Source organism: Coregonus lavaretus (genome assembly GCF_964263955.1).
Source record: "Coregonus lavaretus genome assembly, contig: HAP1_SCAFFOLD_2518, whole genome shotgun sequence".
NCBI lineage: Eukaryota > Metazoa > Chordata > Actinopteri > Salmoniformes > Salmonidae > Coregonus > Coregonus lavaretus.
In genome coordinates, this window is record NW_028165557.1 from 1482 (window position 1) to 17500 (window position 16019).

Here is a 16019-nt window from a genome sequence, read left to right on the forward strand (position 1 = left end):
TCTGCGGTATGGAACCCTGTTCCCTCATATTCACTATTCACTGACATCTCCCTTTGTGGGTGTGTGTGTCGGGTGGGGGCTGAGGTGTGGGGTGGGGGGGGGGGGGGGGGGGGGGGGGTGTGATTGTATCTGTGTGTGTGTGTTAAGGACAGCGATGCAAAGTGACAGTTACCTAGTCTCTGGAGAACTGGGTGGGGAAACGGGTGCTCCTCTCCTCTCCCTGGCGTGCCATCCTCTCTCCTTCCTGTCTCCCCCACACCCCCACTGTGGATATGCCCACATCCCAAATTGTCAATGTATCAACTCGCTCCAGTGCTGTTTTACATCATATTAGTGTCACTGTGTCCCTCGGATGTCCTTCCCCCCCAAACGTTTGACCTCTTTCTGCCTGACAAAACACACCAACTACACATGTGTTATTACTAAATAATGAACATCAGTATTGCAAAGGATTTAAAATATCCACACCAACTACACGTGTTATAAACAAATAATGAACACGAGTAGTGGCATTACTGACCTTGTTTTGCATACGTGAGAGAAGCATTGACACTCAGGAGGCAGCCTCTTTGCACTGCTTCTCTTTTCTTGATTAAAAATGCAAACCGCATGCAAGTATAAATTGTGCTTTACAGCCACCCCCATATGTTCATCAGTCATGTGCCAAACTAACATTGGATAGAGATACTAAAAGCCATGTTTTTGTGCCAGCCCAGCCCTCTGATTTAAGATTTCATTCATTAACACATTGATGTATTTTCTCTTGTCTTTCTCTCTTCACAGTCACTGAAAGAAAAGGGCACACTTTATCCGTTCTGAAATAATCTAACTTGGATGGATATGACGGGTAGGTTTGCGTGCCACACAATCTGTTAGATGGTCCATATAAATCCTCTCCATAAAATGATATCAGACAGAAAGAAAACGAACCAATACACTGATCTGAGCCAGTGCTCCCAGTACGGGACTGCAATTAATAAAGCCAATCACTTTATTATTTTCTTTATTAAGGGGTTAGGTAGGTAAACAAAAACACCACATTGATATGGAGTTGAGTAATCATCATGGCGAGATTCTAATTAATATGAGGTATTATACTGGGCTGTGATGTGAGGGTGGGGATGAGGGTGGAGAGATGGAGATGGAGGGATGGAGATGGAGGGATGGAGATGGAGGGATGGAGATGGAGGGATGGAGATGGAGATGGAGGGATGGAGATGGAGGAATGAGATGGAGGGATGGAGATGGAGAAATGGAGATGGAGGGATGGGAATGGAGGGATGGAGATGGAGGGATGAAGATGGAGGGATGGGAATGGAGGGATGGGAATGGAGGGATGGAGATGGAGGGATGGGGATGGAGGGATGGGGATGGAGGGATGAGATGGAGGGATGGAGATGGAGATGGAGGGATGGAGGTATGGAGATGAGATGGAGGGATGGGGATGGAGATGGAGGGATGAGATGGAGGGATGGAGATGGAAAGATGGAGATGGAGGGATGGGATGGAGATGGAGGGATGAGATGGAAGGATGGAGATGGAGGGATGGAGATGGAGGGATGGAGATGGAGGGATGGAGATGGAGGGATGGAGATGGAGGGATGGAGATGGAGGGATGGAGGTATGGAGATGGAGGGATGGGGATGGAGATGGAGGGATGGAGATAGAGGGATGGAGATGGAGGGATGGGAATGGAGGGATGAGATGGAGGTATGGAGATGGAGATGGAGGGATGGGGATGGAGATGGAGTGATGGAGATGGAGGGATGGAGATGGAGGGATGGAGATGGAGGGATGGAGATGGAGGGATGGAGATGGAGGGATGGAGATGGAGGGATGGAGATGGAGGGATGAGATGGAGGGATGGAGATGGAGGGATGGGAATGGAGGGATGGAGATGGAGGGATGGAGATGGAGGGATGGGAATGGATGATGGCACAGAGTCAAAGCCAGATGAGGAAGTAATGCCATTTCTGTGGTATGGTCTGTTCTGTTTATTTTCTTATGGTGACATTTAGAGTAGCTGTAATAAAAAGCAGAGCTACAGAGAGCGAGAGAGAGATAGAAGGAGAGCGAGAGAAGGAGAGCGAGAGAGAAAAGGAGAGAGAGAGGAGAGAGAGAGAGTAGAGAGAGAGACAGTGAAGGAAGGGAGAGTCCAGGTTTTTTTAAAATTAGTGAAAGTACTATGATTAGAACAGTGTGCCGGGGGACCAAGTCGACCCAGCCGAGGCAGTCTCCTGTAAAGGAGTGTGTGGGTGTGTGTGTGTCCTCTCCGGTGTGGGCACGGCAGGTGGCACTTTAATTACTTGTTCTGGAAGCAGTGATGAAGTACCTTCCGTCCAGCAGACTGCTGGTGTGTGTGTGTGCGTGTGTATGCGTTCTCTCCCTGTCCGCGTGTGTGCATGTGTGTGTGTGCGTTTTTACACCACACTGCCACACCATAGCTCCCATGTGTCTACATTACAGTCACAATTAGATCCTCTTAGGTAGCTCCTGTTAAATCAGGGTTGCTGCATTGGTGTCGCTCAGCGGATCAGCTCAGACTAGTCTACACCACCACCCCACCCTTAGGAGGGGTAGGGGAGAAAGGGGTAGGGGGCAGGGTGGGGAAGGAGGAGAAGGAGGAGGAGGGAGGTAGAGGCATGAAGAAGATGTAGGGGTGGGAGGTAGGCAGGGGAGGGAGAGGGGAAAGATGGAGGGATGTCTGGCTCATGCTCTGCAGGTCTGATATGAGGGACAGATGGAGCAGGTGTGAAGGGTGACTGGTAGAAAAGCTGAGCTCATGATCCTTCTGTCCTGCTCTCACAACCTCATTACTGTGGCCCACATATATTACACACATTATGACATGTATACACAACCAATATCGCAATGAATATCTCAATATTTTTTACATGATAAGAACAAATGTGTATTGTGTACTTACATTTACATTTTAGTAATTTACCAGACGCTCTTATCCAGAGCGACTTACAGTTAGTGAGTGCATACATTTTCATACTGGCCCCCCGTGGGAAACGAACCCACAACCCTGGCGTTGCAAGCGCCATGCTCTACCAACTGAGCTACACGGTACTATGTAGCCTATGTACTGTAGGTTGTTATGTTTGGATTTATGGTTGACGTGAAGAGTCAAACATATGTTCTGTTTGCATGGCAAAATCACTGGGTAAGTCCCTGAAGATTCAAGCTAAACTACTTAACCCAACATAGCCTTGTTCAGTTGTTTGTTGAACAGGATAATCTTTAAGCAGGGAAGCTGTGGTATTACTAATACAAGTGTCATGTAACGTCTAATTTATTTGCAATATCCCTCAAACTAGTCAGAGACAGCATAACATGCACTTCAATCAGAGTCACAACCTGATTGTACAGGATGAACACAATGCTTATTTCACACAACATTTTAAGTTATTGGATGTCCGTCTCTATGGAGGTGGCTTTTCAAAAAGGTTTTTTAGAGCGGTTCTACTTTGGGTAGAAAGGAATTGTGTCTAGCTATATAGGAAGCTTTCACAGACTGTGTGGAAGACGTACAGTATATTCCCTATAGAGGATGAGATTTCTAGAGTAGCGAACTTAAGGGGGAAGCTTTCTGTGTGGAAGACGTACAGTATATTCCCTATAGAGGATGAGATTTCTAGAGTAGAGAACTTAAGGGGGAAGCTTTCTGTGTGGAAGACATATTCCCCATAGAGGATGAGGTTTTCTAGAGTAGTCCGCTTAAGGAGACACTTTCTGTGTGGAAGACATATTCCCCATAGAGGATGTGGTGTTCTAGATACAGGGTCCTTCACAGTGGTCTTATTCTAGATCATCTCCTCTTTGTCTTGTCAACCCCAGCTTAATTAACCCCAGAAGACTGAGAAGTGTTGCGAAGGCATATAACGCAAATCACACATGTCTTCATTAACAGATCATAACTCATTAATCTCTGTGTTTAAGGAAAACAATATATTCTTTACCACTGTTTTTCCACGAAGTCCCTGTTACATGGGTTGTGACCCAAATGGCACACTATTTTCTTTAAAGTGCACTACTTTTGACCAGGGCCTCAGTTGGTAGACCATGGCGCTTGCAACGCCAGGGTTGTGGGTTCGATTCCCACGGGGGACCAGTATGAAAAACTGTATGCACTCACTAACTGTAAGTCGCTCTGGATAAGATCGTCTGCTAAATGACTAAAATGTAAATGTAAAATGTAAACTACAGCTCAATATCAAAACCTTAGTAACAGGCAAATAATCCAATGGGAGGGGCCAATAAAATACTATAATACATTTGTACACAATATAATCACCCTTTAATTACAACTAGCCATGGATTGGAGGCTAAACTAATCTTTTTAGAAACGGTAGAATAAGGTATTGTTCAAAAGCATTTCTGAAATGAACTGTAATAAGCTTTCATCAGTGTACATTTATTAGTAATGTGCTTATAGGAGCTTAATAGGCTCAGGCTAACAGATTTTAACCAATTACTGGAAAATGCTGCAGCCATGACATAATCTGACTATTCAATACATTTAATGGAAATTATCATTTCAATTAATTGAAATGGATTTGACTTATATACTAAACAGGTCTAGGTCAACCAGCACAGTGTAGACAGTAGGCCTGTGTGTGTGTGTGTGTGTGTGTGTGTGTGCATGCGTGCGTGCGTGTCTGTATCTGTGTGTGTGTGCGTTCTTGCGTGTGTATGCGCCTGTCTGTCTGGCCATGACCTGCATTACAGATGTGTTCTCTGTTTAGTCAGGTGATTAATATGACTGATTTATCTTGCTATGTCAGTATGTCATGTTTACCTCAGCTACATAGGCTGAGGGTAGGAAGTCCTTACTCATGCATTTACCCTGAGCTGCATTGAAGTGCACTGTTTCATGCTCTGTGTGTGTGTGTGTGTATGTGTGTGTTGCTCTGTGTGTGTGTAACGTTGTACTTTATCCTTCAGGGTGGTGTGTGTCGGCGTCGACGACTCGTGGCCGATTTATGCGTGTGCTGTATCTCATGCATGTGTGTGTTTTCTCCAGGGTTGTGGTTGTCGGTGGGGATGGCTCGGTGGCCGAGGTGGCCCATGGGTTGTTGCTACGGGCCCAGATGGAGTCAGGCAGGGACACAGACTCCATGTTTACGCCTGTCCGAGCACCACTTCCTCTAGGGCTAATACCAGCAGGTGAGGAGCAAGGATGGCTTGACCTCTCTCTTCTGCAGCTGTTCTCAATCCTCACCCAATATTTAGAACAGTTTTTCTCCGGGTGATGAGATGACCATGTAGTTTATGAAGTGTACATCCGCTAATACAACACCATATTGATTTGAATGGTTTTTGCTTGTATACTATTACACACCATCAGTCCATAGAGGTCATATGGTTTTAAACGTTTTCTTGAAGCATAGCAGAGGCTTCTCAAATTTGAGCATTGTGAAATTGTGTTAATAGAGCTAAGTGATTTCTTATCCAATCAAAACTGATTCAGGACCATGTAATTGACAAACATCACAATATTGTCTAATGTCAATGACATTTCCATAGAGAGAGTTATTTACTCCTCCATTGAAAACAAACTGGTCGTTCAAGCAAGGGTATCATTTTCAACATGGTTTAATTGCAATTTGGTTTGATTGCACTGGGAGATAATTGCCTTGTATTCGAGATGGAACCACAATTATACGGCATTCTATTCCACTTTAGAATGGTGAAAATTGGCTGTCCATCAACTATTGAAAATGCATGTGGCTCATGTGTGAACCTCATGCAGTAGTAGATGGTTATAGAGCAGGCAGGTCACCCGTGATACAAGTCAGTATTCGACATCCATCCATGTCTGAGGACGTCGGGAGATGACATGGAAACCGGCCACTAGGGTTTCGGTTTTGCTAGGGTGTTGTGGATGGGGATGGTAGATGGTGTAAGCATCTGATTCCAAAGGTTGCATGTTCGAATCCAGCGATAGAAAGTTGTTTTTGATATTTTAGTTTTAAGCCTATCCCAAACCTTAACCCGTAAGCATCTGCCTCTTATTCCAAAGGTTGCCACTTATTCCAAAGGTTGCATGTTCAAATCCAGAGATAGAAAGTTGTTTTTTATATTTTTATTTTTGCAAATGTATTGAAAATTAATTACAGAAATATCTAATTTACATAAGTATTCACACCCCTAAGTCAATACTTTGTAGAAACACTTTTGGCAGCGATTACAGCTGTGAGTCTTTCAGGGTAAGTCTAAGAGCTTTCCACACCTGGATTGTGCAACATTTGCCCATTACTCTTTTCAGAATTCTTCAAGCTTTGTCAAGTTGGTTGTTGATCATTGCTAGACAACTATTGTCAGGTCTTACCATAGATTTTCAAGTAGATTTAAGTCAAAACTGTAACTCGGCCACTCAGGATCATTCACCGTCTTCTTGGGATACAACTCCAGTGTAGATTTGGCCTTGTGTTTTTAGGTTATTGTCCTGCTGAAAGGTGAATTCATCTCCCAGTGTCTGGTGGAAAGCAGACTGAACCAGGTTTTCATCTAGGATTTAGCCTGTGCTTACTTTCAAGTCCTTAACGATTACAAGCATACCCATAACATCATGCAGCCACCACTATGCTTGAAAATATGGATAGTGGTACTCAGTAATGTGTTGTATTGGATTTGTCCCAAACATAACACTTTGTATTCAGGACAAAAAGTTAATTGCTTTGCCACATTTTTTGCAGTATTACTTTAGTGCCTTGTTGCAAACAGGATGCATGTTTTAGATATTTTTATTCTGTACCGGCTTCTTTCTTTTCACTCTGTCAATTAGGTTAGTATTGTGGAGTAACTACAATGTTGTTGATCCAGCCTCAGTTTTCTCCTATCAGAGCCATTCAACTCTGTAACTGTTTTAAAGTCAACATTGGCCTTATGGTGAAATCCCTGAGTGGCTTCCTTCCTCTCTGGCAACTTAGTTAGGAAGGATGCCTGTATCTTTGTAGTGTCACTGATGCCGCCGAGGCTGCTCCTCCTCCTTGCTCGGGCAGGCTTCGGCGTTCGTCGTCCCCGGAGTACTAGCTACTACCGCTTGATGTTTTCGATGTTTGTTTTGTCATGTCTAGTGGGTACACCTGTTACGTATTCTGTATTGATTATGTCACGTATAAGTTCACCTGTTTTATGTTTTGTCTTTGTATGTTATTGTCCGCGTGTCTTGGATGCCTTGTGTCGGTGTTATACTCATTGTGTCATTTTACGCATATGGTGTTTTTTCCCTCCAGTGTTGGAGACGTTTATTTTCGTGCGTATTTCGTGTTCTAGTAAAGTCGTCTTTACTTATCCTCTGTGTCCTGCGCCTGACTCCACCACCGCATACACATCAGCCTTTGACAGAATAACATACCAACCCATGGAGTCAGCAGGAGCAGCGGTGGTGCCCGAGTCACTGGAGGATCGGGTCAGCAGCCAGGACGCCATGATCCATCGACTCGGCTCCGCCATGCAAGACGTGATGGACACCCTGCGCCGATGGGAAAGGAGGAGTCCAGTGGGATTCGGCTCTCGCTCCCAAGGGCATATGATGGCACCGCAGCCGGGTGTCAGGGGTTCCCACTTCAAGTGGAACTCTACCTGGCCACCATACACCCGGCGCCCTCGGGATACGAGAGCGTTTCCGCCCTCATCTCCTGTCTATCCGGCAAGGCTTTGGAGTGGGCCAATGCCGAATGGAGGGGAATAGACGCCGCCACCATCAGCAACGCGGAGTTCTCCCGCCGCTTCAGGGCTGTTTTCGATCATCCCCCAGAGGGTAAAGCGGCGGGGGAGCGTCTGTTCCACCTCCGACAGGGGAAGAGGAGCGCACAGGAGTTCGCCCTGGACTTCCGGACTCTAGCAGCGGATGCGGGGTGGAATGAGAGGGCCCTCATCGACCACTATCGGTGCAGCCTGCGAGAGGACGTTCGACAAGAGTTGGCCTGCAGGGACACCAATCTAAACTTCGATCAGTTGGTGGACATGTCAATCCGTCTGGATACCCTGCTGGCTACCCGCGGACGTCCGGAGTTGGGGCCGTCCATTCCATCCCCCAGCACCTCCGAGCCGAGCCCAATGGAGCTCGGGGGTGCTGGCGCTAGAGAGAGGAGGAGAGAGATCCGGAGGCAGGCCGTCCTCTGCACCAACTGTGGCCGTGGAGGACACACTGTGGTTAGGTGCTGGGGAGGGCCTCCAGGGGATCGAGGCAACAGGTCACGCACTGGGGAGTCATTCCAGGTGAGTAGGTGCCCATCTCACCCAGAGCTCTCTGTTGTTCACCTGTGTATACCAGTAGTGTTTCCCCAGATTGCATCTCATTCCCAGCATAAGGCGCTAGTCGATTCAGGCGCAGCTGGGAATTTTATTGATCGTAATTTTTGTGTTAAGTTAGGGATTCCCCTCCTACCAGTAGATGTGCCCTTTCCTATCCATGCCCTAGATAGCCGTCCGTTGGGATCTGGGTTGATTAGGGAGGTCACAGCGCCACTAAAGATGAAGACGCAGGGGGGTCATGAGGAGATCATTCAGTTGTATCTGATCGACTCTCCTGCGTATCCTGTGGTGCTGGGGCTTCCTTGGTTAATCGCCCATGACCCCACCATTTCGTGGCAACAGAGGGCTCTCAAGGAGTGGTCTGACCAGTGTGTCGGGCGGTGTCTAGGTGTTTCCGTAGGGGCGACCACGGTGGAAAGTCCGAACCAAGTGCCCGCACTGCACATTCCTCCTGAGTATGATGATTTGGCACTCGTGTTCAGCAAGACGCAACGCGATTGCCACCTCATAGACAGGGGGATTGTGCGATAGACCTCCAGGCAGGTGCTGCACTTCCGTGTAGTCATGTGTATCCTCTGTCTCAAGAGGAGACGGCGGCTATGCAGACATACATAGCCGAGTCTCTGAGACAGGGATACATATGGCCCTCCACTTCTCCCGCATCCTCGAGTTTCTTTTTTGTGAAGAAGAAGGATGGAGGGTTGCGCCCGTGTATTGATTACCGTAGTCTCAATCAGATCACTGTTAAATACAGTTATCCTCTCCCGTTGATTGCGAGTATGACGGAATCATTACACGGAGCGCGGTTCTTCACAAAACTGGATCTCAGGAGCGCCTACAACTTGGTGCGCATTAGGGAAGGAGATGAATGGAAGACAGCATTTAGTACCAACTCGGGTCACTATGAGTATCTCGTCATGCCATACGGGTTAATGAATGCTCCTTCAGTCTTCCAATCCTTTGTGGACGAGATCTTCCGGGATTTGCATGGGCAGAGTGTAGTGGTGTATATTGACGACATTCTAGTTTACTCTTCTACACGAGCCGAGCATGTAGCCCTGGTGCGTCGAGTGTTGGGTAGGCTGTTGGAGCATGACTTGTATGTCAAGGCAGAGAAATGTCTGTTTTTCCAGGAGTCCATCTCCTTCCTGGGCCATCGACTGTCCGCGTCAGGGGTGGAGATGGAGATTGACCGCGTTTCAGCCGTGTGAAATTGGCAGACTCCAACCACGGTTAAGGAAGTGCAGCGGTTTTTGGGTTTTGCCAATTACTACCGGAGGTTTATCCGGGGTTTTGGACAGGTAGCAGCTCCCATCACCTCCCTGCTGAAGGGGGGACCGGTGCGTTTGCAGTGGTCGGCTGAGGCGGACAGGGCGTTTGGTAAACTGAAGGACCTGTTCACCTCAGCTCCAGTGCTGGCACATCCGGACCCCGCTTTAGCGTTCCAGGTGAAGGTGGACGCGTCAGAGGCCGGTATTGGGGCTGTACTGTCTCAACGCTCAGGCACGCCTCCTAAACTCCGGCCCTGCGCTTTTTACTCTAAGAAGCTCAGCCCGGCGGAACGTAATTATGACGTGGGGGACAGGGAGCTGCTAGCCGTGGTTCAAGCCCTAAAGGTGTGGAGGCATTGGCTTGAGGGGGCTCAACACCCTTTTCTCATTCTGACTGACCATCGTAACCTGGAGTACATCCGGGCAGCTAGGAGACTGAACCCTCGTCAGGCTAGGTGGACCATGTTTCTGGCCCGGTTTGTTTTTAAGCTCACTTACATCCCAGGGTCCCAGAACGGTAAGGCAGACGCCCTGTCCCGGCGATATGACACAGAGGAGAGGTCCATTGAGCCCACTCCCATACTGCCGGAGTCTTGTCTGGTGGCACCGGTGGTGTGGGAGGTCGATGCGGAAATCGAGCGGGCGTTACGCACCGACCCTACTCCTCCAGAGTGTCCAGTGGGGCGGAAGTACGTTCCGCTCGAGATTCGTGATCGTCTCATATATTGGGCTCATACGTCATCCTCCTCTGGACATCCTGGTATTGGCCGGACAGTGCACTGCCTTAGTGAAAAGTACTGGTGGCCAACATTGGCTAAGGACGTGAGGGTTTATGTCTCCTCCTGCTCGGTGTGCGCTCAGTGTAAGGCGCCTAGACACCTGCCCAGGGGGAAGTTACAACCCCTACCCGTTCCACAATGGCCGTGGTCTCACCTCTCGATAGACTTTGTCACGGACCTTCCCCCTTCCCAGGGGAATACCACTATTCTGGTCGTTGTGGATCGGTTCTCTAAGGCCTGTCGTCTCATCCCAATGCAGGGTCTCCCTACTGCCCTACAGACTGCTGAGGCTTTGTTTACCCACGTCTTCCGGCACTACGGGGTACCCGAGGATATAGTGTCTGATCGGGGTCCCCAATTCACCTCTAGAGTCTGGAGGGCGTTCATGGAACGCTTGGGGGTCTCGGTTAGCCTTACCTCGGGTTTCCACCCTGAGAGTAATGGGCAGGTGGAGAGAGTGAACCAGGATGTGGGTAGGTTTCTGAGATCTTATTGCCAGGACCGGCAGGAGGAGTGGTCGGGGTATATCCCCTGGGCAGAGATTGCCCAGAACTCTCTACGCCATTCCTCTACGAATCTGACCCCTTTCCAGTGTGTGTTGGGGTATCAGCCGGTTCTGGCACCATGGCATCAGAGCCAGATCGAGGCTCCTGCGGTGGATGAGTGGTTTCGGCGCTCGGAGGAGACATGGAACGCTGTGCATGTACATCTGCAGCGGGCTATCCGTAGGCAGAAGGCGAGCGCCGATCTCCACCGCAGTGAGGGTCCAGTGTACGCACCTGGAGATCGAGTCTGGCTCTCGACTCGAAACCTGCCCCTTCGCCTGCCCTGCCGGAAGCTGGGTCGGCGGTTTGTGGGGCCATTTAAAGTCCTGAGGAGATTGAACGAGGTATGTTACAGGTTACAACTGCCTAATGATTATCACATTAACCCCTCATTCCATGTGTCTCTCCTCAGGCCGGTGGTAGCTGGTCCACTCCAGGACAGTGAGATACGGGAGACTCCTCCGCCCCCACTGGACATCGAGGGGGCTCCGGCGTACTCAGTCCGGTCCATCGTGGACTCGAGACGTCGGATGGGGGGTCTGCAGTATCTCGTGGAGTGGGAGGGGTACGGTCCGGAGGAATGGTGCTGGGTGCCTAGGAGGGACATTTTAGATCCCTCACTCCTGACGGAGTTCCACCGGAGTCAACCCACGCGCCCTGCTCTGCGTCCTCCTGGCCGTCCCCGAGGCCGGGGTCGGCGCACGGCTGGGGGGGTTACTGTCACGGATGCCGCCGAGGCTGCTCCTCCTCCTTGCTTGGGCAGGCTTCGGCGTTCGTCGTCCCCGGAGTACTAGCTACTACCGCTTGATGTTTTCGATGTTTGTTTTGTCATGTCTAGTGGGTACACCTGTTGCGTATTCTGTATTGATTATGTCACGTATAAGTTCACCTGTTTTATGTTTTGTCTTTGTATGTTATTGTCCGCGTGTCTTGGATGCCTTGTGTCGGTGTTATACTCATTGTGCCATTTTACGCATATGGTGTTTTTTCCCTCCAGTGTTGGAGACGTTTATTTTCGTGCGTATTTCGTGTTCTAGTAGAGTCGTCTTTACTTATCCTCTGTGTCCTGCGCCTGACTCCACCACCGCATACACATCAGCCTTTGACATGTAGTGACTGGGTGTATTGATACACCATCCAAAGTGTAATTAATAACTTCACCATGCTCAAAGGGATATTTAATATCAGCTTTTTTTTTTTACACTTCTTTGCGAGGCATTGGAAAACCTCCCTGGTCTTTGTGGTTGAATCGGTGTTTAAAATTCACTGCTCGACTGAGGGACCTTACAGATAATTTTATGTGTGGGGGTACAGAGATGAGGTAGTCATAAAAAAATAATGTTAAATACTATTATTGCACACAGAGTGAGTCATGCAACTTATTATGTGACTTGTTAAGTAAATTCTTACTCCTGAACTTGTTTAGGCTTGCCATAACAAAGCGGTTGAATACTCATTGACTCAAGACATTTCAGCTTTTAATTTTTTATTAATTTGGGAACATTTTGAAAAACATATTTCCACGTTGACATTATGGGGTATTGTGTGTAGGCTGGGGACAAAAAAATCTAAATTTTATCTATAACACCACAAAATGTGGAAAAAGTCAAGTGGTGTGAATACTTTCTGAAGCCATTATATGTGACAAAATCAGCAAGTATAGTATAGAGAATCATTGTACCATCTAAACCGCTGTGAAATATATTTTCCATAACCCAAAATATTGTACTTTCAGCTGTTTGAAGTTGGTGTACAAAACCGAAAGTAAAAGATGCAAAAACAAAACTTAAGAACGGGAAGCATAGAAATAGCGCACATAAAACAGATCTACCGCTTCTTACACTTGCTTTCAATGAGAATGACAGATCTATAACTCACATTTCTATGTGAATTTGGTCAGATCGCCCAAAAAGTTACATATTGTAGTTTTAAACACTTCAGAATGTGTCTTTTGGAACAACTTCGAAATTTGACATTTGAGAAACATGGATGAAGAGAGCTCATCACTCCAATAATTGGTGGATTAAACCCTCATAGCCAAACATACACACACACACACACACACACACACACACATCATGAATGACCCTACACACCACAGCCAGCAGCGAGGGTATCAACAACGCTGCCGTGGGCCAGTCCGGCTTTTTGGGCCAACAGTTTGACCTTCACGTGTCATTCTAGGCTGTGGTAGTGGGTGGTAAAATGGAGTGCTGTTGTTAGCAGCCACTCTGCACTCGCTGCAAATTGGCCGCTCAGAGATCACTGGTTCTCTTCATTAGTGGGTGTTCCCACGGGAGTATTTGTGAACAGTGTCTTGTCACAAACAGGAGAGAGAGGAGAGATAAGCACCGCTGTACTATGACTATGTCACTCCTGAGACTGAAGGAGGGATGCTATCATGTCTCCTTTGTTGAAGGAAATAATAAATGAACTCCACAGTTTATCAAAATTACACCATTTGAACTTAGAAAATACTGTCAAAGTAAACCATTATATTCATATTCTCAACAATATCCATATTTATTATCTATCGTACAGTTGTTTCATTTAATGAATTTGTTTGTCTACTGAGATTTTGAAATTGAGCTAAGGGCGGCAGTCTCGCTGGTTCGAATACCTCAGCCGGCAAGGTGAAAAATCTGTAGATGTGTCCTTGAGCAATGCGCTTAACCCTAATTTGCTCCAGGAGCGCTGTACTACTATGGCTGATCATCAACTAGATTCAGCCGCGGGATGATTTTTTCTTGAGTGGATGGTCAGGGGGCCGGAACATAATTACAAAAAATTTGTAGACTGCAAATTGAACGCAAGAAGCCCTAACAGATATAATATTTGACTAAAACATAATCATTTCAAACCTTGCTTACATTTGTATACAATCACATATATCTCGCTATTATGCGTGGGAATACTTTGGAACAGATTTCCAAAATTAAAATCACTTGGAGCTGATTTGCTGGTGTTTTTACAGTATTTTATATCCAACAATATAGCAATTATAAAAACAACAACAATTGTATTTTTTTTTTGCACAAAAACTCAGGGGCCAAATAAAATTTGTCCTACGGGCCGCCAATTGGAGTAGGCTGCTGTAAAACAACTCATTTCACTGCACCTATATGGTATATACAGTCTCAGTCAAAAGTTTGGACACACCTACTTTTCCAGGGTTTTTATTTATTTGTACTATTTTCTACATTATTGAATAATAGTGAAGATATCAAAACTATGAAATAACACATATGGAATCATGTAGTAACCAAAAAAGTGTTAAACAAATCAAAATATATTTTATGTTTGAGATTCTTCAAAGTAGCCATCCTTTGCTTTGATGACAGCTTTGCACACTCTTGGCATTCAATCAACCAGCTTCATTAGGTAGTCACCTGGAATGCAATTTCAATTAACAGGTGTGCCTTGTTAAAAGTTAATTTGTGGAATTTCTTTCCTTCTTAATGCGTTTGAGCCAATCAGTTGTGTTGTGACAAGGTAGGGGTGGTATACAGAAGATAGCCCTATTTGGTAAAAGACCAAGTCCATATTATGGCAAGAACAGCTCAAATAAGCAAAGAGAAACGACAGTCCATCATTACTTTAAGACATGAAGGTCAATCCGGAAAATTGAAAGAAATTTGAAAGTTTCTTCAAGTGCAGTCGCAAAAACCATAAAGTGCTATGATGAAACTGGCTCTCATGAGGACCGCCACAGGAAAGGAAGACCCATAGTTACCTCTACTGCAGAGGATAAGTTCATTAGAATAACTGCACCTCAGAAATTGCAGCCCAAATAAATGCTTCACAGAGTTCAAGTATCAGACACATGTCAGCATCAACTGATCAGAGGAGACTGTGTGAATCAGGCCTTCATGGTTGAATTGCTGCAAAGAAACCACTACTAAAGGACACCAATAATAAGAAGAGACGTGCTTGGGCCTAGAAACACCAGCAATGGACATTAGACCGGTGGAAATCTGTCCTTTGGTCTGATGAGTCCAAATTTAAGATTTTTGTTTCCAACCGCCGTGTCAATGTGAGACGCAGAGTAGATGAACAGATGATCTCCGCATGCGTGGTTCCCACCGTGAAGCATGGAGGAGGAGGTGTGATGGTGTGGTGGTGCTTTTCTGGTGACACTGTCTGTGATTTATTTAGAATTCAAGTCACACCAGCATTGCTACCACAGCAATCTGCAGTGATACGCCATCCCATCTGGTTTGCGCTTAGTGGGACTATCATTTGTTTTTCAACAGGACAATGACCCAAAACACACGTCCAGGCTGTTTAAGTGCTATTTAACCAAGGAGAGTGATGGAGTGCTGTATCAGATGACCTGGCCTCCACAATCCTCTCACCTCAACCGAATTGAGATGTTTTGGGATGAGTTGGACCGCATAGTGAAGGAAAAGCAGCCAACAAGTGCTCAGCATATGTGGGAACTCCTTCAAGACTGTTGGAAAAGCATTCCTCATGAAGCTGGTTGAGAGAATGCCTAGAGTATGCAAAGCTGTCATCAAGGCAAAGGATGGCTACTTTGAAGAATCTAGAATCTAAAATATATTTTGATTTGTATAACACTTTTTTGGTTACTACATGATTCCATATGTGTCATTTCATAGTTTTGATGTCTTCATTATTATTCTACAATGTAGAAAATAGTAAAAATAAAGAAAAACCCTTGAATGAGTAGGTGTGTACAAACATTTGACTGGTACTGTATATATAAAAAAAAAAATGTTAGTTTTTTACTAAGAGGATTACAAATACATTTATGTAACTTCAAAATAAGGGTTACATACTAGCCTATTATAAACTGCACCTATTGGGTGTATGTGACAATAAAACATATATATATATATAAAAATAACCGTTTGTTATGTGTACAGTGGCTTGCGAAAGTATTCATCCCCCTTGGCATTTTTCCTATTTTGTTGCCTTACAACCTGGAATTAAAATTGATTTTTGGGGGGTTTGTATCATTTGATTTACACAACATGCCTACCACTTTGAAGATGCAAAATATATTTTTTTGTGAAACAAACAAGAAATAAGACAAAAAAACAGAAAACTTGAGCGTGCATAACTATTCACCCCCCCCCCCCCCCCCCCCAAAGTCAATACTTTTTAGAGCCACCTTTTGCAGCAATTACAGCTGC

At 46.1% G+C, this 16019-nt stretch overlaps 1 pseudogene across 1 annotated transcript in view; it reads left to right on the top strand.

Moving 5' to 3' along the window:
- The first annotated feature begins 783 nt into the window (after positions 1-783).
- LOC311115730 (ceramide kinase-like protein) overlaps positions 784-16019 on the top strand; it is a 31827-nt pseudogene continuing 16591 nt past the window's right edge. The window contains exons 1-2 of the transcript in view: positions 784-847; positions 5030-5172. The product of the transcript in view is annotated as a ceramide kinase-like protein (transcript). The remainder of the gene's footprint in view (positions 848-5029; positions 5173-16019) is intronic.